This window comes from Cryptomeria japonica, chromosome 11 (assembly GCF_030272615.1).
Source record: "Cryptomeria japonica chromosome 11, Sugi_1.0, whole genome shotgun sequence".
Lineage (NCBI taxonomy): Eukaryota > Viridiplantae > Streptophyta > Pinopsida > Cupressales > Cupressaceae > Cryptomeria > Cryptomeria japonica.
Window position 1 is genome coordinate 547035063 of NC_081415.1, and position 27054 is coordinate 547062116.

The window sequence follows — 27054 nt, forward strand, 5'->3', positions numbered from 1 at the left end:
AACAGACATAAAAGGAAAAACAATATTGTAACAGAGACGGAAAAATTAGACTTGTAAAAGTCCACCTTAAAATTTTTGTTTTCTACTTAGTTTTTGTTGTAGGTAACTAACATTTGTTTGTAGGATAGGGAGATTTTCCTTTTACTAAGTTTAGGCTCGTGATTAAATTTTTATTTCTAACTTGGTTAAGTTAGTTATTGAAAGTTTTTTACATTTCATCATTAGTAAAATTGAACTCATTTTATTTTGGAGTACTTAAAAAGAACAACAAACAAAGCCTTACTTTTCTTTCATAGGAAGAGAAAACACTTCATTTTTGGGTTTTAAAAGGAACAAGAAAAACCTTTATTTATGCAAAAACTTAAAAAGACCGTCACCATCCTTTGGTGTCTAAAAGGATCCATTACATTTTCTTGGATAAGTTAAATAACCTTACTTGTTTTCAAGTTCTAGATAAAACAAAAGAGGGAAATCTTTTCCCTATCGAATTCATTTTTGTTGACCATCTCAAAATTTTCTTTGTTGACCTGGATTTCATTACTTAGCTTAAGAAAATCACTGATTTGGGAGTTAAAAAGAACACCATTCCTTTTTGGAGCAATATCTCCCACTAGAATTAGCAAATAACTAAATTGTGGGATTAAAATGAATCATTTTGTGCCTTGTCTCGAAAGTGGAAGGTATATGCTCTCCCCTTAACTGGGTGACCAAAAAGCCAAACCACTCTTATGCTTTCAGTATTTCAAGCATTTACAACCTTTCGCAGGCTTGCCCTCCCGAGTTGCTCTTAGAGCACCATTTAAATGGTCGGTGGGAGGGGAATGACCTAAGTGGGAAACAACTTTATCGCCAAGTGTTCCAACCCACTATAATAAAAAGTGGAGGGTGACAAAAGTCCCTTTGAACGGTTTCGCGCAGTGATTAGCCTTCCCCCAGTATCTTTACGATACATAAAGCCTTTTTTCTAAAGGTTGGGAAGCCTCCCGAGGGAGTTTATCACTAATGACCAAACAAGAAGCTTGATTACGAACCTTAGAAATAGAAACCTTGAGCTGAGTCAGTATCCAGACATCTTCAATATCATAGTACAAGGGTGGGGAAGAATCCATCCCCAAGATTACTCACCATATATCTCCCAAGATAGCTACTTAATTGTGAAATAATTCTCTTTGGGTTAGTTTGTGGAAAAAGGCAAAAAAACGGGTGCCCCCTAGGGGGTGACATGGTTATTTGAGCTAACGGAGTATTGAGACTAGTGGGCCATGATATTGTGAATGACCCTTGAATAAAGAGTCTACCTGAATTGTATTATTTGTATCCAAACCTATGAAAACATTGGGTATTTGAACACATCCTCGCAGAACATACACTCTTTGTTTAGAATAGGCAAAAATGGTTGTCTTTTTCATGTTGTGTTTGCATTTTATACTTTACAAAATCATCTATCAAAGTTGAGAAAGTGTTAAAATTTCCAAAAAAACCCACAAACAAAGAAAAACAGAGCAATTTAGCGCATAGGAGCAACATCCTAGCACATCTGAAGCAAACTTTAGCGCATCCAATCTTAAACTTAGTGCATTCATTCTCAAAAACAATGCATAACAGTCTGAACATTTGGCAACTAAACATTAGCGCTTCTTAAAGACATATTAGCATGTTGGGGCATCAGCCTAGCACATTGGGGGCAAACTATAACGCTTTGAGTTTCAACCTTATTGCACACTTAGGACAGATTAGTGCATAACCATTCCTGAAATAGGAGGATTCAAAACATTGGTTTAGCGTGTAACACAGGCAGCTTAGCGCATTGGTGGTTTTAAACAATGCATCTGAGTCAAACTTTAGCACATCCAGTCTCTGTCTTAGCGCATAGATAACACTTTGAAAAATAGAGAGAAAAATTGAACCTTCTTGAAAAATTTTAACATCAGTTTCAAACACCCTTTTGGATCTTCAGTCGACTTCATTAGGCAAAACTTGAGTCAGAACATCATAAACTATTCCAAAACGATCAAACAATCAAACAAGTCATTCATAGAACAAAAGTTGTCAAAAATCTAAAACTAGCTAGGGATATCACTTTCTCCTATCAAAATTGGGTAACATCATAGCACTAATCAAAAGGTCCGCTAATGAAACGGATTTCATCATCAAATCATACCTAGTTTAAACCTAAGTTGTCAAATTGAGTTTCAATATCGGGAAGGCTCTTATTCCATATCATTTGATGCACTTTGTCATGAGGGGGCATCTAAACCTTCATTTGATAAAAGTAGGGTTAAGTTTTCAAACAAAGTATCTCAATCCAACCAAATCAAAGGAAACCATTGATCACCTGTGTATGACCACTCCTCATATTTTGAGAAGAAAGAGTCTTCATCACAACACTAAGTTGAGAAAATGACAACCTAGTTCCCAGAAACTTGCTAAATGGAATAGCTTTCTCTACATCAATCACCAATTCTTCAAATCTCATCGCACATTTCTCTGTCATGTGTGCTTATATCTTCAAGACAAGTCAAACAAATTTGACAAAGAGCCATTGAAAAGTAGAGCTTTTTGCCAAAAATCAGCATTTAGCCAACGCTTAAATCGTGGAGGAAATATCAATCCAACTTTCTTCCCAGAAGTTTGCATCACTTATAAAATACCTCAATTTGAACCACCAACTCCTAAGCAACACAAAGAAGAGGAATTCATTCCCTTTGTCACATAAATTTTCTACTAGATGCCCACTGTCACTCGCTCTCAACAAAACAAGCAAAGCGAACTACAACTAGAATCTAGTATGGGTCGAAGATTATCAAATCCTTTTGAGTATCCAAATCTAGAAGACACTGAGATTTCTGAGGAGCTCCTCCAAGAATGTCAAGAAAGCACTTCATTTCAAAAACTTGTGGAAAAACTCATAGAGGTGGACAAAGAAAAATACTTGCTCATGCTAACAAGAAAAGGAGTTGGGATCCTTGAAGACTTTGATACTGACATCTTTAGAACAAGGTCTTGAAATTATACTTATCAAGAACAACAAAGAGAATAGGAAGCACGTGACCCTAAGAAAAACATACCTGAGCCCAACATACCCAAACTAGGGATAATGAAAGGGAAGAACTCTTCCCTTGGCAAACAAATGCACCCTTGGTCGCTCTCACACAACAAATGCAAATGCTACAAAGACAAATGTAGGACATGTAACAGGGGACCACAATATGGTATTTATTAAATGAAAAATTGTCCTTACCCATATTACAGGAGGTTAAACATGATACATTTTCCCCCGAATTCAGATATTCCTAAATTTGATAAATATGATGGTAAGAGCAATCTTCGCGATCATGTTCAGTAGTTTTGTACCATGAGCCTTGAATTTTCCCATGATGACACCTATTTGATGAGGCTATTCCCAAGAAGATTGGGGGGACAAACAATGGAGTGGTTATCCAAACTAACACCTCCTATCAGATCCTTTGATGAGCTAGTCAATAAATTTATCACTCAATGCTCCTACAATATTCAACATGCAATCACCATGCTATATGTCTGCAATACCAAATAGAAAAATAATGAAACATTCATGGTGTTTCTTCAACATTGGAGATGGATGCTTTCGAGATATCCTCAAGATGTGCCCGAAAAGGAAAAGATGGAAATTTTCATTGACAATCTGAATAGTGAGATGAGTTACATACTCAAACTCCAATGCATACCATCTTTTGCCAAGTTGATCAAAAATGAAATCCAAGTACAGGAGGCATGTATTAAGAAAGGAATATTGAATTTATTCAAAGAAGGAACTAATTCATCCAACTCTCATTTCAGTAACCAGAACAACAACAACAACAACAACTTAGACAAATCCAGGTTCTGGACCAGAAACAAAAATGCTGGTAACGAGGGAGGAACTGATGCTAATGATATAAAATCCAAAGAATCAATATTGGCTTTATCAGGTAATCCTCAGGCTACCAAGAATCAAAAGGGTGCTAACCAAGGCACTAACACTTATGCACCTAATACCAATCTAGAACCTTCAAATCCAAACAACACCAACAATACCCAAAACAACAACACAAATTGAGGACCTAATCCAAATTCAAGGGGTAACACCAACAAATTTCCAAATAAACGCATTTACACACCATTGGGGAAATCCGTAGAATCAACATTTCGAGAACTCCTGGCAAACAAGATTATCACATTACCAGCTATAAACAACTTTGAACCCTAGGTCAAACCACCTTGGTGGAATGAATCACACTTCTGTGATTTTGATCGAAATAAAGGACATCAAACAAATGATTGGATGAGACTTACAAACATTGTTCAAGACATGATTGATAGAGGTGATTTAACAGTCGATGGTCTCAAGATAAATGGTGATCATGACGCCTTTAAAAATCCTCTTCCAAATTACAACAAAGATGGAGCTTGATCATCGAATGATACATGAGGAGCTCGCATCAATCACATATACATTAACACCATCAATCATATATCAATAGATGACAATCAAGTAAATGTCATTAAAATAAAAGATAAACACGAACATGAATCGATCAATGTAACCACCAGAGCTCAAAAATATGTCTTGAAAGGGCATACATCAACAACAACCACTATCCCCAAGACTAAATATGATTTGGTAAGTCAACTGCACAAAACTCATGCTCAAATATCCATACTCGAGTTGTTAAAACTTTCACCAAAACATAAAGACATCCTAGAACAAGAAGTATTGGAAACAAATGTACGTCAAGATCTCGATATTGACAAATTTCAAGCCATGGTGGCTCACATGATAGGGCCTCATAATCTCACATTTTCTAAGCATGATAATATCTCGTTCAGACATCCACATAATACTCCCCTTCACATTGAAGTCTTGCTCTACAAAGATCGCGTTAAAAGAGTATTAATAGATGGAGGAGTTGGGCTCAATATCTGTACCTTAAAACTTATCCATGCAGATTCTCTAAGAAGTCTATTGATCCACACAAAAATATCACCATCAAAGCATATAATGATGAAGAAAGATCATCCAAGGGAACAATTATATTACCTATTTAGGTAGGACCGATACAAAGGGACACTATGTGCCAGGTCTTAGACATAGACCTCACATATAATATTTTATTGGGTCATCCTTGGATACATGAAATGCAAGCGGTACACTCAACTTACCACCAGTGTGTCAAATTCCCATATAATGGGCAGGAGATTTCTATATCAGCAGATAACAACCCCTTTCAACATTGCAATGCTATGGGGGCAGCCCAAGACAACTTAGTTCCATATAACAGGGAAAAACAAACTTCCTTGGCATCAGATCATCATCAAGAAAAGCTCAAATCTTTATCCATGGATTTCAAACAAATGATTAAAATCAAAGAGAAAGGCATGGGAGAATACTCTTTTGAACCCATGTGTCTAACCAACTTACCAGCATCACCAAAATCTCAGGGGCAACCTTTTGCATTAACACATCAAGCAACATAACCCATCACCAAGTTTGATGGCAAATTTATCCAATTGGGCACACTAGCACATGAATCAGAAGAGAAGGACATCCTTCATTGGCTATACAAGGATGATGAAGAAGTCAGAGTTGCTACTATGGAAGTGCTATACCAACACAATAGTATGGAAAAGGATACCTAATCATGTAACAAATGGGGTACAATGGAAAAGGACCTATAGGCAAGCATCAAGAAGGCACAACCATTAGATCCTCCTTCATAGTTTTCTGGAGACAAAACAGGATTGGGCTATGGATACACTCTACCCCCAAATCATAAACTAAATAAATATCAAAAACCCCAGTGGAAAGCAAAGAAGAAATACAAGGAGGAATCATGGCAGGAGGCACTGCACGAATCAATAGAAACAATAAGGAAAGAGCGAGAACACCAGGAAAAAGAGAAACAACAAGAAGAGTTGGCCATTCAAAGAGAAGAAGCATCTTATGCATAAGTAAACCACGTTCAGGAACCTATTCCAAACAAGGCAAAATCACCCCCTGAAGACATCACTACTCCCCAAGGAGAAACAGTATATAAACAAATGCAAAGAGTACAAGCAGGATCTGATACAGAATTGGAGAAAACTATCAGACTGGTATCAATCATCAGGGATCTCTTTTCACCTTACAACATACCTATCAACAGTACTGAAAAACTCTAGGACAATACTTCTAAGACTGATTCTAATGACTATGAATGGGGCAATTGTTCAAATGTTACTGAAGATATTCGTGAGAGTGCTATTCATACACCCCTTTCTCAAGAAGGACAAGGCACAGAGTCTAGACTACTTGAATTTGGTCCACAACATCTATGAAGCCAAAGCAAATGAGCAACGACATTACAAGCAAGTCTACATGAAAGACGGTACCATCAAAGACCTCGATAATATCATTAACTTATCCAATATCCCAGCCAACCTTAATGATACCTCTATCATGACACTTACCATAGCTGAACTTGACCCACCCAATGACTGTTTACCGCTCCTATTTCTTGATCTCATAGACTGGGATGAACCTGAAAACCATGACATACATATTTTCCCAGATGATGATTCCATTATCCATTACCTATGTACGATCAACTCAAAAATAGACTCTACCAGCAAAGAAAGTAACAAAATCTGCAATCAGGGGAGTGCTAAGTGTCTAAGTCACAAAAATGAATGAAATAAAGGACCTACTACTGAAAACCAGTCAATAGCAGCACTAGATCACAAAAAAGTAAAAATAAAGAATGCATATGAGGGTGAAAACCTTTTTAAGGCACCTAAGGATGGGAGACTTAACACTCTTCTTGAACACTATTAGGAGTGATCACCCATATTGATTGAGCCCACTCAATCAATCAACATTGGTACAAAAGAAGCAACCAAAAACATACACCTAGCATAATCTCTGACAGATGAAGAAAAACCAGAGTTTATCAAATTCTTAAAAGAAAAGAAAATCAATTTTGCTTGGTCCTATGCAGATATGCCCAGGATTGATCCACACTTAATCATGCATCATTTATCTATTGCTCTAGGAGCTAAGCCAGTCAAGCAAAAATTGAGAAAGATGAGTCTGCATGTAGCACTAATGGTCAAAGTTGAACTAAAGAAACTATTAGACGTTAGATTTATTCGACCTATCGACTATGCTGAATGGATTTCAAACATTGTGCCATTTTCAAAACTAGATGCAAGCATCAGGATATGCACATATTTTAGGGATGTTAACAAAGCCTATCCAAAGGATGACTTTCCTTTGCCCACCATCGACATAATTGTAGACCTCACAGAAGGCCATGCAATGCTATCATTAATGGATGGTTTTTCTGGCTATAATCAAATCTAGATAGCTCTAGAGGATCAAGATAAAATAGCGTTCACCTGTCCTTGGGGAACGTATTGTTGGAATGTCATGCCTTTTGGCTTAAATAATGTTGGGGAAACTTATCAAAGAGCAATGACGACAATATTTCTTGATATGATGCATACCTTCATGGAAGACTATGTGGATGATTTACTGGCTAAGTCATTTACCTAGGCAGAACATCTAGGCATATTAGAGAAAATATTTGAAACATTGGAGAAATTCCAAGTTAGGTTCTGATAGTTCTGATACTTAATGTTAAGTACAGATGCCAAGCTAATAAGATGAGAGGGGGGGGGGGGTGAATCATACAAACTTAATCTTCCATAAAAACAATAGAGTCAACCTTGGTAACATATACTTCAGTAATACAACCAAAACTACTAAACATGCAAACTCATAAGCATATAAACATCATAACAATCATAACACCAGATTTAACATGGAAACCCAAATAGGGAAAAACCATTGTGGGATTTTGGACACACTAAGAAATATACTCTTCCAGAGTATGCTCAGTTAAAAGCAAATCCTGTTAAAGATTTCAAACACATTGCTAGATGTAACCCGGTTAAGGGATTTCCCTCAAATCTGTTAGGATCTTCACCTTGTTAGAAGTGACCTTGTTAAAGGATTTCAAACACTCAATCAGAATGTCACCTTGCTAGAGGGTTTTACAAATAAGACTGTTAAGTCCACTCGGTTAAGAGATTTTCTGTCACTTTACAAAATAATAGTAACAAAAATCTATCTGCAACTTCACATCTAAAATGCTAAAGCAGATTATTATTTGCTCAATACAATCTAGACATAGAACTAATCTTGTCCATCTGCTAGGCTCTATACTCTGTTATTCAAAACAGGTCTTCAAGCTTTTGTGCTCAGTAATCACTATGTAGCATCCCTATGCATACTCTTTCCCGCATCCATTGTTTATCAACAGTTCCTTATTTATAAACAATTCGCCAACCGCTTAATCTCCTTGATCACATTTCCCATGATCAATCATAGCCATCAGATCTTCAAAATTTGACCAGGTTCAATGTATCCTTTGATTTGAAAATGTTTTACCCCGCCTTGGAACTTGCATACATTTCTTCAAACTTGTGCTAGGGTGAATTCACAAAACTGGTTCCCACTTTTGCCAACGAAAGAATTTGGCGAAAGTGGGAATTTCGGATTTGACAATGTTCGAGCGAAACACAAATGTTCGCTCGGACTGCCCCTGGGAGTCCGAGCGAACCAAACGGTTCAGCTGGGTTCGAGCGAACACGGTGGTTCGAGTGAACCCATTAAATATCGATATTTTAATGGGTTCGCTCGAACCCCCCATTCGCTCGAACCCTTGGCAGTTAGGGTTTTTTTTAAAATTTTATAAATATCGAAAATGACAGTTAAAAGGTCATTGTTACATTTGACTTTTTCTGTCTGGTGGGGGTTGGATCGAACCAGTCGTCAGCATCATGTCATCGAGCCTTGTCTGCAGCAGTTAGCATCTTTCTTATTTCAGTTTTCGACCCTTGTTATATCAGGTGCACAAAATAACCCTTTGTTTGGTTTAATAATGTCTTTTTTTATTAAATTTGTAAATAATTTATTTGTTAATTTAATTTTTTAATTAAATAATTATATATAGTTATTGGTTTTGAACATTTTAGAAAAATGTTTGATAATTTATTGTTTTTCATTATTTTAGAAAAATGTTTGATAATTTAATATTTTGATTGAAATGTGTAAATTTGTTTTTAAAATTACGTAATTGTATAGATGTATATTTTTTTCAACATTTTAAAAAATTGTTATGAAAAACATAGAAAACTACCCTGTAGTAAATCAGATCTTAGAAAAACATTAGCAAAAAAAGAAAAACGTTAAAAAAATTAATTTAAATAAACATTAGAAAATTTAGATACCAAATTTAAACAAATTAGACAAAATAAATTTCCTCTACAATGTGACCTATTTTCACATCCTATTACACGCACAACATGACCCCTTAAGACCACATATGACACTATACGTTCTCTTAGGAGGTCATAGAGGATCACATAAAATATAATAGTGTACATGTATGACATTCCCTTTAGGATCACATCTAGTGTCCTAAGGGGTCATACGTGGTTCTAAGGGGTCACACGTGTTATAACACATGCGGGACCCCTTAGAATCGCATATGACCCCTTATAAAATTGTAGGGTGAATGACATACCCCTTAGTCCATCAAATAGTGTCTTAACACATACGTGACCCATTAAAATCGCATATGACCCTTTATAAAATCAATCTTAGTGTGAACGACATATCCCAAAACCCATCACATAGCGTCTTAAGGGGTCGTATGTGGTCCTAAGGGGTCACACATGCTTTAACACATGCATGACACCTTAGTAGGTCACATAGGACCCCTTATAACATCCTACTATACATATGACATTCCCCTTAGGATCACATAGTGTCATAAGGGGTCATATGTGGTTCTGAGGGGTCATGCATTTGTTATAACATATGCATGACCCCTTAGAACTGCATATGACCCCTTATAAACTCCTAGTGTGAACGACATACCCCTTAGTCCATCACATAGTGTCTTAAGGGGTCCTATGTTGTCCTAAGGGGTCACGCATGCATTAACACATGTGTGACCCCTTAGTAGGTCACATATGACCCCTTATAACATCCTACTGTACATATGACATTCCCCTTAGGATCATATAGTGTCCTAAGGGGTCATATGTGGTTAGACCCACATATGACCCCTTATAAAATCCTATAACCACATATGACCCCTTATAAAATCCTAGTGTGAACGACATACCCTTTAGTTCATCACATAGCGTCTTAAGGGTCGTATGTGGTCCTAGGGGCCACACATGCATTGACACATACGTGACCCCTTAGTAGGTCACATGTATGACCCCTAATAACATCCTACTGTACATATGACATTTCCTATGTGTCCTAAGGGGTTGAATATGTGGTCCTAAGGGCTCACGCATGCATTAACACATGCGTGACCCCTTATAGAATCCTAGTGTGAACGACATACCCCTTAGTCCATCACATACTATCTTAAGGGGTCGTATGTGGTCCTAAGGGGTCAACATGCATTAACACATGCGTGACCCCCTTATAACATCCTACTGTACATATGACATTCCCCTTAGGATCATATAGTGTCCTAAGGGGTCATATGTGGTTAGACCCACATATGACCCCTTATAAAATCCTATAACCACATATGACCCCTTATAAAATCCTAGAGTGAACGACATACCCCTTAGCCCATCACATAGCGTCTTAAGGGGTCATATGTGGTCCTAAGGGGCCACGCATGCATTGACACATGCGTGACACCTTAGTAGGTCACATAGGACCCCTTATAACATCCTACTATACATATGACATTCCCCTTAGGATCACATAGTGTCATAAGGGGTCATATGTGGTTCTGAGGGGTCATGCATTTGTTATAACATATGCATGACCCCTTAGAACTGCATATGACCCCTTATAAAATCCTAGTGTGAACGACATACCCCTTAGTCCATCACATAGTGTCTTAAGGGGTCCTATGTTGTCCTAAGGGGTCACGCATGCATTAACACATGTGTGACCCCTTAGTAGGTCACATATGACCCCTTATAACATCCTACTGTACATATGACATTCCCCTTAGGATCATATAGTGTCCTAAGGGGTCATATGTTGTCCTAAGGGGTCACGCATGCATTAACACATGTGTGACCCCTTAGTAGGTCACATATGACCCCTTATAACATCCTACTGTACATATGACATTCCCCTTAGGATCATATAGTGTCCTAAGGGGTCATATGTGGTTAGACCCACATATGACCCCTTATAAAATCCTATAACCACATATGACCCCTTATAAAATCCTAGTGTGAACGACATACCCTTTAGTTCATCACATAGCGTCTTAAGGGTTGTATGTGGTCCTAGGGGCCACGCATGCATTGACACATACGTGACCCCTTAGTAGGTCACATGTATGACCCCTAATAACATCCTACTGTACATATGACATTTCCTATGTGTCCTAAGGGGTTGAATATGTGGTCCTAAGGGCTCACACATGCATTAACACATGCGTGACCCCTTATAACATCCTATTGTACATATGACATTCCCCTTAGGATCATATAGTGTCCTAAGGGGTCATATGTGGTTAGACCCACATATGACCCCTTATAAAATCCTATAACCACATATGACCCCTTATAAAATCCTAGTGTGAACGACATACCCCTTAGTTCATCACATAGCGTCTTAAGGGGTCATATGTGGTCCTAGGGGGCCACGCATGCATTGACACATACGTGACCCCTTAGTAGGTCACACATGACCCCTAATAACATCCTACTGTACATATGAAATTTCCTATGTGTCCTAAGGGGTTGAATATGTGGTCCTAAGGGCTCACACATGCATTAACACATGTGTGACCCTTTATAGAATCCTAGTGTGAACGACATACCCCTTAGTCCATCACATACTATCTTAAGGGGTCGTATGTGGTCCTAAGGGGTCAACATGCATTAACACATGCGTGACCCCTTATAACATCCTACTGTACATATGACATTCCCCTTAGGATCATATAGTGTCCTAAGGGGTCATATGTGGTTAGACCCACATATGACCCCTTATAACATCCTACTGTACATATGACATTCCCCTTAGGATCATATAGTGTCCTAAGGGGTCATATGTGGTTAGACCCACATATGACCCCTTATAACATCCTACTATACATATGACATTCCCCTTAGGATCATATAGTGTCCTAACATACATATGACGTGTTAGATCTCTCTATTCTTGAATTTTTTATGTATGTCAAAGATTTAAATATGTACATGTACATTAGATCTCTCTATCTCTCTGAAATATATGTTATCTCTAGATCTGAAATATATGAACTCTCTCTCTCTCTCACTAAAATATTTGAAATTTTTACATGTATTTTTTGAAAATGAAAATGATCTCTCTCTCTCTGTCATGAAGATTTATATGTATATAATCTCTCTCTCTCTCTCTCTCTCATGAAAATGATCTCTCTCTCTGTGCTTACGTATTTATTTTAACTTTATGACATGTACCTAGATAGATGGCATCCCAGGATATACCTTCGTAGGCTCCTGATCAGGATCCACCTTTGCAGGCTCCTGATCAGGATCCACCTTCACAGGCTCCTGATCAGGATCCACCTGCACAGGCTCCACATCAGGAGCCACCATAGCAGGATCCTCCACAGTAGGATCCCCCCTTGCCCGATATTGCCACTATTTTTCATTACAGTGATCGAGAGCTGCATAGGTTGAGGGCCATACTAGATGACCCTCGTACTGATGGCGTGTAAAAGAGTACGTGCACGTCCATTTTTGACAGTTTGTAGACATTGAGGGACCGCCTAGTATCTCATACCTCATTCTCACCTGAGGTTATAGAGGATATATATAGACAGTTGAGGAGTGAGGTGAGGGGTCCTCATTCTTTTGCTGATGTGGTGGGGGTGGTCTCGAAGGAGACCATCAAGGAGAGATGCTTCCCACAATATCAGGAGAAGAGTAAGGTGAGGGGATATCAGGTTACTAGATGTATTGACCCATAGGTTGCGTCACTGATTTACCCACGATTCTTAGCAGCCCATGGTCGTTATCCTAATAACGACCAGATTCCATTATACTTTGCATAGCAAGTATTTGCTGAGGTTCATTGTCAGATGAAACCAAACTACCTTGATATTCCGGGATATTATGGACAGGGGAGGGGCAGGATTGCTGATAGAGATGCATACCGTAGGCGTGATAGAGCTCCGCCTAGACACAGGGACCTTGTTGGCCAGAGAATTCCTGCAGTAGTCCCAGCCATGGCACCCATAGCAGATCACGTTGTGATTGCTTCTCAGAGAGAAGCAATTGATAGGATTGGACATATTGCATCAGCAGCAGCCACCATATCTTCTGACAGGGTGGGCAGATATATGATGACTCGACCACATTCGCGATCATCCATAGATCATGCATCTTCTAGTCATGGGGGGGCTTCAGATTCAGATGATCAGTATATTTCTGCTGGCATCCCCTCCCCAGATGAGGTAGCAGCTATAGTCGGAGGTAGTAGACATGTACAGATGTCGCAGTATTTAGTCGAGGACCTACTACATGCTTATAGTTTTATTTCATCTTGACTTGGGATACCATTGGGTGATGTTAGAGAGGAGATTCTCAGAGATGTTCAGGCTACAGCGGCATCGACGCATACCCCGAGGTAGTCACAACATTCTCATCACTCTACGCATGCTCCAGGCACTGACCCACCTACAAATCACTCTGTTGCTGCAGAGGAGGAGCTACGAGCTGATGAGCTCCATATCACAGATGAGGGCCGGTTGGATTCATGTGAGGAGATACGAGCTGATCAGGTACATATCACAAATGAGGGTTTGGACTCATTTGAGGATCAGCTGAGAGATTTGAGCCATACTGGATTTATGGACATGCTACTACAGTCAGACACTTCATCCACGATGCCCACTCATCTAGTTAGCCCCTTGCACTCCTCAGTGATACGTACAGCTAGAGAGAGATATGCTGGCACGAGTGATGTTGTTGATATGATTATGGGACAGGATCAGTCTACTATACAGCCTACTCCAGGTGATACACAGGTATGTACATGTACATGTGCGTTTAAAATTTTAGAAGATATGTATACTTACATTGCAAATTTGTACCTAATAAATCTATATATATATATAGATCTCATGTTTAATTTAAATAATCTAGAACTTTCTAAGTTTTAATTTGTAGATCATTTAAATTGATTGTGGACTAATCCTTAAATTGACAGTTAGCTCATGTCACTCCTTCCTTGAGCTCTGAGCATGTGCGTAGGAGAGATTCTTTAGATGCTGACATTAGTGTACAGGTTAGTTATGGTTTTTGGTATATATATATTTGATGTACATGCACGTCTAGAGAGATCTATATATATTATATTTAATATTTAAATAAATTCTACTTTTGCAGGACTCCCCCTCAGATGGTCGCTCAGTTCGTAGCCGACATGATGATCCCCAGTGTTGATTTGCTCCAGACTTTATAGCTCATTTACATTTATCTTTTTATATACTTTCATATTATATATATATTCATGCACGTACATGGAGTTTAGACTCTAGATTATACTTTATACCTGGTTTATGTTTGACTCTGGATTATACTTTATACTTTATACATGGAGTTTAGACTCTAGATTATACTTTATACCTAGTTTGTGTTTGACTAGAGCTAGATTATACTTTATACATGGAGTTTAGACTATAGATTATACATGTTATAAGTTTTATACATGTTTGATTATATTATATTTATACACATGTTTGATTATATTCTAGATTTATGTACATGATGTTTGATTAAATTAGATTTAAATACATGATTGATTAGATTGTATATTTCATGCATGTGTACAATGACTTGTTTAGACTCTAGATTATACTTTATACCTGGTTTGTGTTTGATCAAGATCTATTATACATGTTTGATTATATTAGATTTATACACATGTTTGATTAAAGATTAGATTTAAATTCATGTTCAAGATTAGATTGTATATTTCATGCATGTACAATGACTTGTTTAGACTCTAGATTATACTTTATACCTGGTTTGTGTTTGATTGATCTATTATACATGTTTGATTATATTAGATTTATACACATGTTTGATTAAAGATTAGATTTAAATTCATGTTTGATTAGATTGTATATTTCATGCATGTACAACGACTTGTTTAGACTCTAGATTATTCTGTATACCTGGTTTGTGTTTGATCATCTATTATACATGTTTGATTATATTAGATTTATACATGTTTGATTAGATTAGATTTAAATACATGTTTGATTTTCAAACAAACTTGATTTAAATGTATTCAATTATACATGTTTGATTTTCAAACAAAAGAGTATGTATGAAATGAACAAACTAAACTAAGATAGGTCATGTATTGAATAGTTCACATCCAGTACATGTATATTACATAGGTATGTATATTTGTAGGTATGTGAGCTTCTAGGTATGTATATTGTAGTTAAATAGTTCACAACATGTACATGTCCTAATTCCATATTAAATATATCAATTTTACAAATGTACATATTACATTCTAATTTAAATATGCATTTTTTAATTAAATACAAATACAATTACATACAATTAAACACGTGCACATTTAAATACATCCTAATTTGATATAATGTATAAATAAACTTAAAAAAATATTTATCCTAAATAGTTTCAAAACAAGTTACTTGAGATCTAGAATTTATCTTGAACTTTTACATTAAAATTCAATTCAAGTGGATTACTAAATTATGTATATATAGTTCATACCACATCAAGTGGTTCACAACGCTCTTCAATAACACTTAATATTTTGTCATGATCTTCACCATCTAGTCTCCAATTTTGAGTCCGCCCTCGACGTGGAACTGTTTGAAGAATTAGGCCAACAACAATGACCAAGTGACTATACTGATATACCTTGTTATCAATTTGGTATTCAGTGAAATGAATCCCATGTTGAACAATTTTAACTTGTTTGAAATATGTCCCTTGCACTACAACTGATCCTGCATGTACATGTATATAAGAAACATGAGAAATAAAAAAAATTCACACAAGCGATTTGTATGTATGTACATATTCAAATCAGAACTCAAACCTGTGGGAAATGACATTCCATCACTCATCTCAGATTTTGATAACTTCTTTCTCTCTTCTGTGCAATGCAATAAATAATAACTAACACCTTCTATATTTCCATCTTCTGCTATGACTGCAAAAATATCTCCTGCAATTTGACACAAGTTAAATAAATTCTAAGTTATATGTCATTTTTAAGGAAATGTTTACATGTGTACGTCATGTACATACATACCTTTTTTAATCAATCCTGAAATATGATCGTAATCACCAGAAATCAAAGGAATGTCTTCAAAGTTTTCATCCTCATTTGAATCCTCGTATGTGTCAGAAACATCTAGTGGCACCATTTTCCATTCACTAACATATCCAAGCTCTTGGTTCTTGCAATCAACATAGTTTTCGAAAATGCATTCAGAACAAAAACATGAATAATCTCTAGTGTATAATGTCCATGGGCGATTATCTGTACTCATGACACAATGCAAAGATCTTGTCCTCTCCACACTCTTGCATCCATGCATTGATTTTCTATCCACATCTATAAAATGTACATGTGTACAAGAATACATACATGTAGATCAAGTTGTTAAATTAAAAAAAAATAGAATAAAATACTAAAAGAGAACACGTACCGGTTATCTCCCAAAACACTCTATATGGAATGGGCTTATATGTTCTTGATGATGATTCCCCAGGATAATTAGGTTGTTCAAAGTGTTTCTTACACCATTCAACAACATCATGTGCATTTTCTATACGTTCTCCTATGTACTTTATTTGATGCTTTCTTATAGCACGTTTGATACAAGCTCCTGCACCATCATGTTCACCCTTTCCATGACCACTCTCAAAAAAACTCCAAACATGTGGTATTTTGTCATTTCGATGATATCTACATAGTGCATAAAATGGCCTCGAAGATTTGAATTGTGCTGCACATCCATCAGACCAAACAAAATGTTTAACTATTGTTATGCCTCTATCTTTCAAATATTCAAAAAACTTCTTAAAGCAATGTTGTACAAAAAGTGTGTCATGCTCCTTATCATCACTGATATAGAAGTGGTACTCTTTCTTAATGACACGATTTTCAAATGTACTATCAACACCATCTAAATTCATCTGTGCATGTCGATAACACACATGCACGAAAATAGTGATTTGCTTTGAAAAATAATACTCTGATTGAATCTCTTTTTGATGCACAAAAGAGTAATTCTCTGCGAAGTCAACTACAGATAAAATAGTTCCAAGTGGGAAAGTGTCTCTTAATCTTTTAAATTGTTCTGCTTGCCACTTGGCAAAAAAACCATGGCATATGTATGGTTTTATCAACTTACGAAAATTTTCCATAAATGTTCCAATAGGTATTTCTTCTTCTACATAATCTAGTCTTGTAGATTCCTTTCCAAATTTTGTTTCAATTTTTTTGTACTTATAACTCTTGCAATTTACCATCTTCCTCATGTCAGTATCTTCATCTCTCAAAGGCAATTTAGCCAAGTCCCCGCATGTTCCACAAATTCCTTTTATGCAATTTATTTGACCGGTTGCATTATCATCTGATTTATCACATAAGATGGATGCTATGAATTGACTTGTTCGTTTAGGAGGAGCATTTTCATAACCATCATTATCTTCTCTAATCTTTCGAAACACCTGATAGTACAAGTCAAATTCGATGTGATAACAACAACAACAAGTTTCGAAAACTTTGTTTAACTTCACATAATATGGCCTTAACCGTTCAAAAATGGTTTGTCCAATCTTTATATGAGGGTTTGTTTTAGTAAACAATACATACAATTCATGTTTTGTTGTGTCTAGCCAATGTTTTACATGGAGATCATAACGATCAGGACCAATCCTTTGCTTGATAACATCTCTACTATTTGATGAAGGGCGAGTATTATCATTCCAAAAACTTGTCACAAAGTTCCTAACAACATCTTCAATTCTATCAGAACGAGGAGCTCTACACATAATTGCCCAATTCCCTTCTGAGGTAGTATCATCCAAAATCTTTCTCCTTTTAACATATTTAGATATTGTCCTTCTACTAAAACCAAACTCAGATGACAGTGAAGAGATTTGTCTTTTTTGAGGCAATCTTTCATTTACTAAAGATGTCAACATCACTCTTCTTGAAATGGTCTTATCTAGTTTTCGAGATTTTTTACCAATGTTCACCAAACCTTTCTTAACATTATCAACAATAGATTTTTGTAGCTGAGAATATTTCCTCTTTTGATTTGTTGTATCTATACCCAACAATTTCATTGGATCTATTAAGTCTTTATGAGTAAGTACAATTGATAACAATTGAGCTTTTTCTAGTGTAGTATCAAGATTGTTGAAATGCGACATTATTTCTTTTGCACTTTTATTCATTGACCTCCTTTTAGTATGTCTAGGTTCTTCATTGAGACGTTTCAACTCATCCACATCCATTTCAAGTAAATGATCTAAATTTTTATAAGAAATATTTCTCTTCACCTGTTTAGCTAGATCCACAATATGCTCATCCATATCAGTGGTAGGAGGTAAGGAGCCTGACCCCTCTCCTTCAAAGGTCTCCATTGGTTCAACTTGGACAATCTCCTCCCTATGTTCATCAACTATATTGTGTTCTTCAACAGGTTCATTTGCCCATTCTGCACATAATTTAAGAGTTTGTGTAAGGTTCTTGAATTAATCAGAGATTATTCAATTAGGATTAAGAATAGGGGTGAATTTGGCTTAAAGCTTTACATGTTAAAATTAAAGCCCATTCAATTTGGTTTATTAAATTTAAATACTTTTTTAAGACCTTATTGTTATAACTCTAATTAAATTACTTGTTTAGGTTTAAAGTTCAATTTGTTCTCAGGTTAGGATTAAAGTTCAATCTCTAATTTTGAGCACTAATTTAACACATAAAATAAAATTTTGATAAATTAGAAATTCCAATTTTGAAAATTAAAAGTACAAATATTTTGATGCATGCATACGATAACTTAGGTGACCTCATATTAATTTGTTATGGACCATAATGTAAGTGGACTATAATTTGTCACATGTGAGTATATTTAAGACCTATTATTGCATAATAGACCTCCTAATCTGAAATGTTTTTGCATGTACGTGAAGTTGAATATAAATAGTTCACCTAAATTATTCAACATGTTTAATAGGAGAAAAATGCAATTACACAACAAGCAAGTTGATGGAAATTGAAATTTGCAAATACACATGTATTATCTCAAATTAATTATGTTTTCCAATTAAAACAAAATTATTTTTAATCCTATTAAAAATATTAGATAAAAAATATTGAATTCTAATTAATTGATACGTAATACATATTAAATTAAATATCTTCTTTGTTATAAATTTATGTCACATTTAAGAACTATAATCAATGTAATAGTCCTAATAGGCCTTATTATTAAAATCAATATGACCACATTTGAAAAAACATTTCACAAAATTAATATACTTAACTACCCTTAAGACAAATATATTATGTGATATTAAAGGACCTATCACATGAAATTACTTGTACATGTAGATTAAATATTCAATATATATAATTTAGAACCTAAAAATTATGACATAATAGGTCTTATCTATTATAAATGAACTTAATTATATAGGAGAAAAATGCAATTACACAACAAGCAAGTTGATGGAAATTGAAATTTGCAAATACACATGTATTATCTCAAATTAATTATGTTTTCCAATTAAAACAAAATTATTTTTAATCCTATTAAAAATATTAGATAAAAAATATTGAATTCTAATTAATTGATACGTAATACATATTAAATTAAATAGAAATAAAATTAAAAATACATACTTGCATCATGATATCTTTGTCTTCTTTGTTCTCGATATCTTTCTTCCGTTTCGGGAGAATAATTCCTTGCAGTCTTATTTTGCCTTCTCTTCTTGTTCCCCATGCTTTTACAAAAAACCTTCAAATTATTCGCTTTCAAAATAATTTTCAAATATCTTCTCTCATCCAAAAGTGCGAATTATTTTAATCATTTGAGTGATAAAAAGCGAAAAAAAATTATAGATATTTATACGATTCCACAAATGAAAAAAAAAACAAAAAATGCGTCGGCCCGTGTTCGAACGAAAGCCGACAGTTAAAAATTGTTGGGTTCGCTCGAACATGGCAGTTACCAAAAAATGCGTGCCGAAATTTAGCTCGTGGGTTCGAGTGAATGGGGGTTCGCTCGAACCCACTTTGGTTCGAGCGAACCCAATCCGATCGAACATGTGTTCGATCGAAACCCCAAAATTGGAAGTTTCTCCCAAAAAATTTCAGAGTTCTGAAGAATTAATGACTTCGGAGCTCTAGTTCAGTACACGAATGAAATAATCTTCATAACCCAAAAATATTAGATGGTAGTACTCGAAACAAGCTTTCCAACGGATATAATTTTGTTATATTTTGAATTTATTATGTTCTTGATTTTTTAATTTTATTAAAAGTTGGTTTTTAACCGAACATGAACTTCTCTGTTCAACGCATTGGGAAAAATAAGAAACTAATTCAAAAAATTTTTGAAAAATATCTATGCCCTTGGTATTGATGTCTTCTTTCTAACAAAAAAATAAAAATTGAATTTCGATTTATATAGAACAAGTTATGTGTTCAAACGTAAACCTATGTTTGAATTATGACTAGTCGGACTTCAAAACTTTATAAAATGAAAAATATTGAACATATCACTATAAAACCAAATGCATGCCCTGGATATTGATGTTACAAACCAAAATTCCAAAGAATTGAGTTTTTATCATTTATAGAAAAAAAAGTTATGCGTTACGGAAGGCACATCACTCTTAAAAAATGTAGTTTGTTGTAAAAAACTACTTTTCGAGGGAGATGGAAATTTTTTTAAAAAATCTTTCAAAAAAATTAAAAAAAAATGTATATAGAATCTACAAACAAAATGCTAGAAATCACTAATTTACATCATCTTCAAATTTTTAATAGTTTAAAAGTTATAGTTCTTGGAAGTTGAAGATTATTTTAAAAATGTACATCTCAGTGTCAAAAGTGGCAAAAAAGTGGGAACCATTATTGTGAGTTCACCCGCTAGGGTATTGTTGTTCAATTTGAGCTATAGATCTTCCTATCGATTTTCCTTTGCCATGGATTCTTTAACAAACTTCACTCACGACATACCAATCATTTAATCATAGCCAACTCATCAGCTTCCTTCATTAAATAATGCTTTTATTCATTCAATGCATTCTGTTATTACTCGGTTGCAACTCGGTAAATACTAAACTTCACTCGGTAGACATTCTACCTTCATTAACCGATAGCGATAACCTTAGGGTTTATCGACTAGGTTCCTTAGGGTTTACCGACTAGGTTCTTTTCTCAGTAACATAGTATAGTATTAACCTTACAATCAACAACATATGTAGGATATGAAAACAATCTAAACATCATGATCTCATCATTGTCTAACTCGGTAATAGTTTCCCATTGAATAACTTATTCCTCCCCTTATTCATCACATTCTTTCTATGTCTTTTATCGACATCTTTATACTCATCAAATCATACCTCTTAAGATATGGCAACATCATACTGAATTAGAAAATCAATTTATTGACATCAATGACAAAATAATAATATTAAGACAGTAAACATCCATAATCAGTTATATCCATAATAATCAACAACCTTCTCAATATCCTTATTGAAATGCCAACAATCTCTCCTTGTCTATTATAATGCCAACAATCTCCCCCTTTGGCATTGATGGCAAAACCAATTGATTTGACCTAAGTCAGATTGCTGTGAGATTCTGAAATGCTGAAATGCTCTCCCCTTGTCATCAGTCTTCTCCCCCATACATTAGTCTTCTTCCCTTTTCTTCAGTCTTCTCCCCCTTTGACAACAATGCCAAAAAGTAAACAACTAAAACATAATCTCTTCCTGTATGAAGTGATTTCCTGCTGTTATGTGTCAACTTAGTCAAGATCAGAGTATTTTGTCTTCAATTCCTGTTCCCTATGTTGTTTCCTGCACACTTTTAGAAAACATCCTAAAGTATGTAAATCAACATCAATCCACACATAATATTCTGTAGATTCATCGAATTGATGCTTTCACCAAACTCGGTTAGTGAGTAGAAGATAGGGGTAGGACCCCTAACTTACTTTTGAGATACTCAAAAGTGTCCCTTGGTAGTGGCTTGGTGAAGATATTTACTATTTGTTCCTTTGTGCTAACATACTCCAACACCACTTTCTTCTCTTGAGCTTCTTCTCTAAGATAATGATATTTGATAGAGATGTGCTTTGTCTTAGAGTGCATAATAGGATTCTTTGAAATGTTAATGGCACTGGTATTGTCATAGAATATAGTTACTGGCTCAGTAATTTTCTCATTTATACCCTCCAACAGTTGTTTGATCCATGCTATGTTGGTACAATTCAATGTTGCAGCAACATATTCAGCTTCTGCTGTTGATTGTGAAACACATCCTTGTTTCTTGCTAAGCCAACTCACTAGTCTTTCTCCTAAAAAGAAAGATCCTCCACTTGTGCTTTTCCTGTCATCAATATTGCCTGCCCAATCAGCATCAGTATAAACTTTTAGATCAAAGTCATTTCCTTTCTAATATACTAAGCCATAATATTCAATGCCTTTCAAGTATTTGAAAATTCTCTTGATGGCTGTCATGTGTGTCTCCTTTGGATTTGCAGAGAATCTTGCAACTATACCTACTACATTTGCTATATCTGGCCTGCTATGAACAACATATTGTAGCTTTCCAATCATGGATCCGTAAAGTGTCTCATCAACAGATGTAGATTCATCATTCTTTTATAGTTTATAGTTGGTAGTCATAGGAGTACTTATTGGTTTTGAATCCTCCATTCCAAATTTCTTCAGGATTTCCTTTATGTACTGTGATTGAGTAATGAAAATATCATCTTTCATTTGCAGTATCTATAAACCTATAAAATTCTTTATCTCACCGATTAATGACATCTCAAATTCTTTGCTCATTTCATTTCCAAATTTCTTGCATAGATTTTCATTTCCACAAAATATAATATCATCAACAAATATGGCTGAGATCAGTATTCAATTTTCATCATTCTTCATGTACATATTACTATTTTCACTTGTTCTTGTAAAACCAATCTTGATTAAATAGGAGTGTAATCTTTCATACCATGCTCTAGGTGCTTGTTTCAGACCATATAAAGCTTTGTTCAATTTACATACCTGATCTTTATTTTTGTCTTCAACAAATCCTTCAGGTTGTTCAATAAAAACTTCTTCTTCTAATATACCATTCATAAATGCAGATTTAACATCCATTTGATATACCTTGAAATTTTTGTAAACAGCATATGCCAACAATGTTCTTACTCCTTCAAGTCTTTCCACAGGTGCAAAAGTCTCACCATAATCAATTCCTTCTTCTTGGGCATAACCTTTGCAAACTAATCTTGCTTTATTTCGAATGACCTCACCTTTTTCATTCAGCTTGTTTCTGAAAATCCACTTTGTACCGATTACATTTTTGTCCTTCGATCTTGGGACCAGTGTCCATGTGTCATTCTTCTTGATTTGATCAATCTCTTCTGTCATAGCATTTATCCAATCTTCATTGTTAAATGCTTCTTTCACTATTCTCGGTTCAAATTTAGATATCAGACATGTGTTCTGTCTCAGTTTGTTCCTTGTCATCACTGGATCATCCTTATCTCCTATAATCTAACTTTGCATGATGTCTTTTGACATACTTGGCTAATACAGGCTTGGTAGGCTCTGTATGATCTTCTTCAAACTCGGTAACTGAATAATCTTTTCATTTCCTTCTGCAGTTTTCTCGGTAGGACTTGCTGGTTGAACATAGACAAACTCATCATAATCTTCTGGTTCTTTGGAATTTCCTTCATGATTTCTTTCTACAAATTCATCAATTTTCACATTTGCACTCTCTACTATTTTGTTAGATGATTTGATTAGACATTTAAATGCTTTACTTCTAGAAGAATAACCAAGAAATGTTCCTTCTTCACTTTTCTGATCAAACTTGCCATTTCTATCATCTTTGTGTACATAGCATCTACTTCCAAATATTTTGAAATAACTTACATTAGGTTTCATGTCATACCAAATTTCATATGGTGTCTTCAAAGTTCCTTTCTTCAGTTGTACTCAGTTCAGGGTGTAAACTATTGTGCTTATTGCTTCTCTCCAAAATGTTTGTGGCACTTTCTTTTCAATCATCAAGGTTCTGGCACAATCCACAATAGATATGTTTCTTCTCTCAGCTATCCCATTCTGTTATGGAGTTCTCGGTGCAGAGACCTATCTTTTAATACCATGATCATTGCAGAATAAGTTGAACTCATCTGATGTGAACTCTCCTCCTCAATCTGATCTAAGACATTTCAGTTGTCTTCCTGTTTCATTTTCAACTCTTGCCTTGTACCATTTAAACATTTGAAAAGCTTCTGATTTTTCTTCTAAAAACATTACTAACATCATCCTTGACTAATCATCCACAAATAATATGAAATATTTATCACCATAATAACTTTGAACTTTCATAGGACCACAAAGATCAGTTTGCACAAGATCTAAAATTCCCTTAGAAGTGTAGGACTTACTTGTAAAGCTTGATCTTGTCATTTTACCCATTTGGCATCCTCGACACATAGCATTCTCAAGTTTTTCCAAACTCTGTAGACCTCTTACTCGGTGCTTCTTGCTTATTTTGATCAGATTATCAAAATTTACATGACAAAACCTCTTATGCCATAACTAGGTATCATCTATCTTTGCATACAAACATTTGTTTGGAGTTGAGTCAAGGTGAAATGTATTACCTTTTGTTTGTGTCCTGGTAGCAGCCAACTTTCCATGCTTGTCATGAACTTTGACAATTCCTTTTTGAAATTTTATTCGATAACCTGTATTGTTTAGCTGTGCTACACTCAACAAATTGTATTTCAAACCTTCAACCCAATAAACATCATTGCATCTTGCATTGTCAAGAAGTGTTATAGATCCTTTACCTTTTATCGGATATGGTGCATCATTACCAAATCTTACATAGCCTCCATCATAATCTTCTAACATAACAAACTTGTGTTTATCACCTGTCATGTGATGTGAGCATCCACTATCTATGATCCAAGAATCATTAGTATTTATGTGAGATATTAGGGCTTTTTCTTCATACCTTTCTTCATCTGATCCATCTTTGATAGCCACATAAACTACTTCCTCTGCATCAGTTTCATCTAATTTATCATCATTGGATTCCTCATCAGCTATTAAGCATGACTTTCTATCTCTTCTTTTGAAGTCTCGGTGTCCTTTGTAATGATTATCTTTCTTTCTGTCATCTCGGTAATCTCTCTTTTCAATAGAATCTTTGTTAGGATAGTTAGAAGCCATATGTCCTATCTTATCACAATTGAAACATTTCAAAGGTAGGTTTCCTTTATACTTACCTTTGCCTCTCGGTAACCTTTTGGCTAATAGTGCTTCAAACTCTTCTTGCTTTTTGATTTCCTCATACAGTTTGTGTACTTCCTCCATGTTCTTGCGAAATCTTTCACTTGCTCCACTGTGATCCCCTTTAGTGTACTTACTCATTCTATCATTGTAATCATCAGATTCACCAATATGAAAAGAACTAAATGTAGATTCAACTTTATTTACCGATGACCCACTGTTATCAAAGTTACTTAATTCAAATGCATGTAGCTTACCAATAGTAGCATCTAAAGAAACTGGCATAGTGGGTACACACCTTAATTCATTGATTATAGAGGCTCAGATTGCATAAGCTAGTAGAAGGGTTCTTAACAACTTACTTGTTATATCCTTTTCTTCAATAGTTCCACCTGCTCCTTTGATTTGATTGACAATCTCCTTTAGTCTTGTACTATACTGGGTTATGTTCTCACCTTCATTCATCCTCATAGATTCAAGTTGTCCTCTTAGACTATCCACTTTTGCTCTTTGAACATGTTCATCACCGCCATACACAAATATGAGCTTGTCCCACATTGCCTTTGCATCATTGCAGCCTTCTAGATCATTAAACTCTGAGTCAGTCAATGCAGATGTTATTTCAATCATTGCTTGGATATGTTCTTGCTTTGATTTTATCTCTTCCATTGTCAATGGATAGCTGCTCAGTGTAAAGAAATTATTCTCTAGATAATATACAACATATTCTCCAACTCCTGATAGGTGCAGCTTCATCCATTTCTGCCATGTAGAGAAACTTGACTTGTTTAAATTTGGTACATCCCTCTTATACATCTTTGGATCTTTGCCTCAATTACCTTTAAACATTTTCTTCCAGAGTCCAAAGCTCTGATACCAATTGATAGTTCTGATACTTAATGTTAAGTACAGATGCCAAGCTAATAAGATGAGAGGGGGGGGGTGAATCATACAAACTTAATCTTCCATAAAAACAACAGATTCAACCTCGGTAACATATACTTCACTAATATAACCAAAACTGCTAAACATGCAAACTCATAAGCATATAAACATCATAACATTCATAACACTAGATTTAACGTGGAAACCAAAATAGGGAAAAACCACTATGGGATTTTGAACCCACTAAGAAATATACTCTTCAAGAGTATGGTCGGTTAAAAGCAAATCCTGTTAAAGATTACAAACACATTGCTAGATGTGACCCGATTAAGGGATTTCCCTCAAATCTATTAGGATCTTCACCTTGTTAGAAGTGACCTTGTTAAAGGATTTCAAACACTCAATCAGAATGCCACCTTGCTAGAGGGTTTTACAAATAAGACTGTTAAGTCCACTTGGTTAAGAGATTTTATGTCACTTTCCAAAATAACAGTAATAAAAATCTATCTGCAACTTCACATCTAAAATGCTAAAGAAGATTCTTATTTGCTC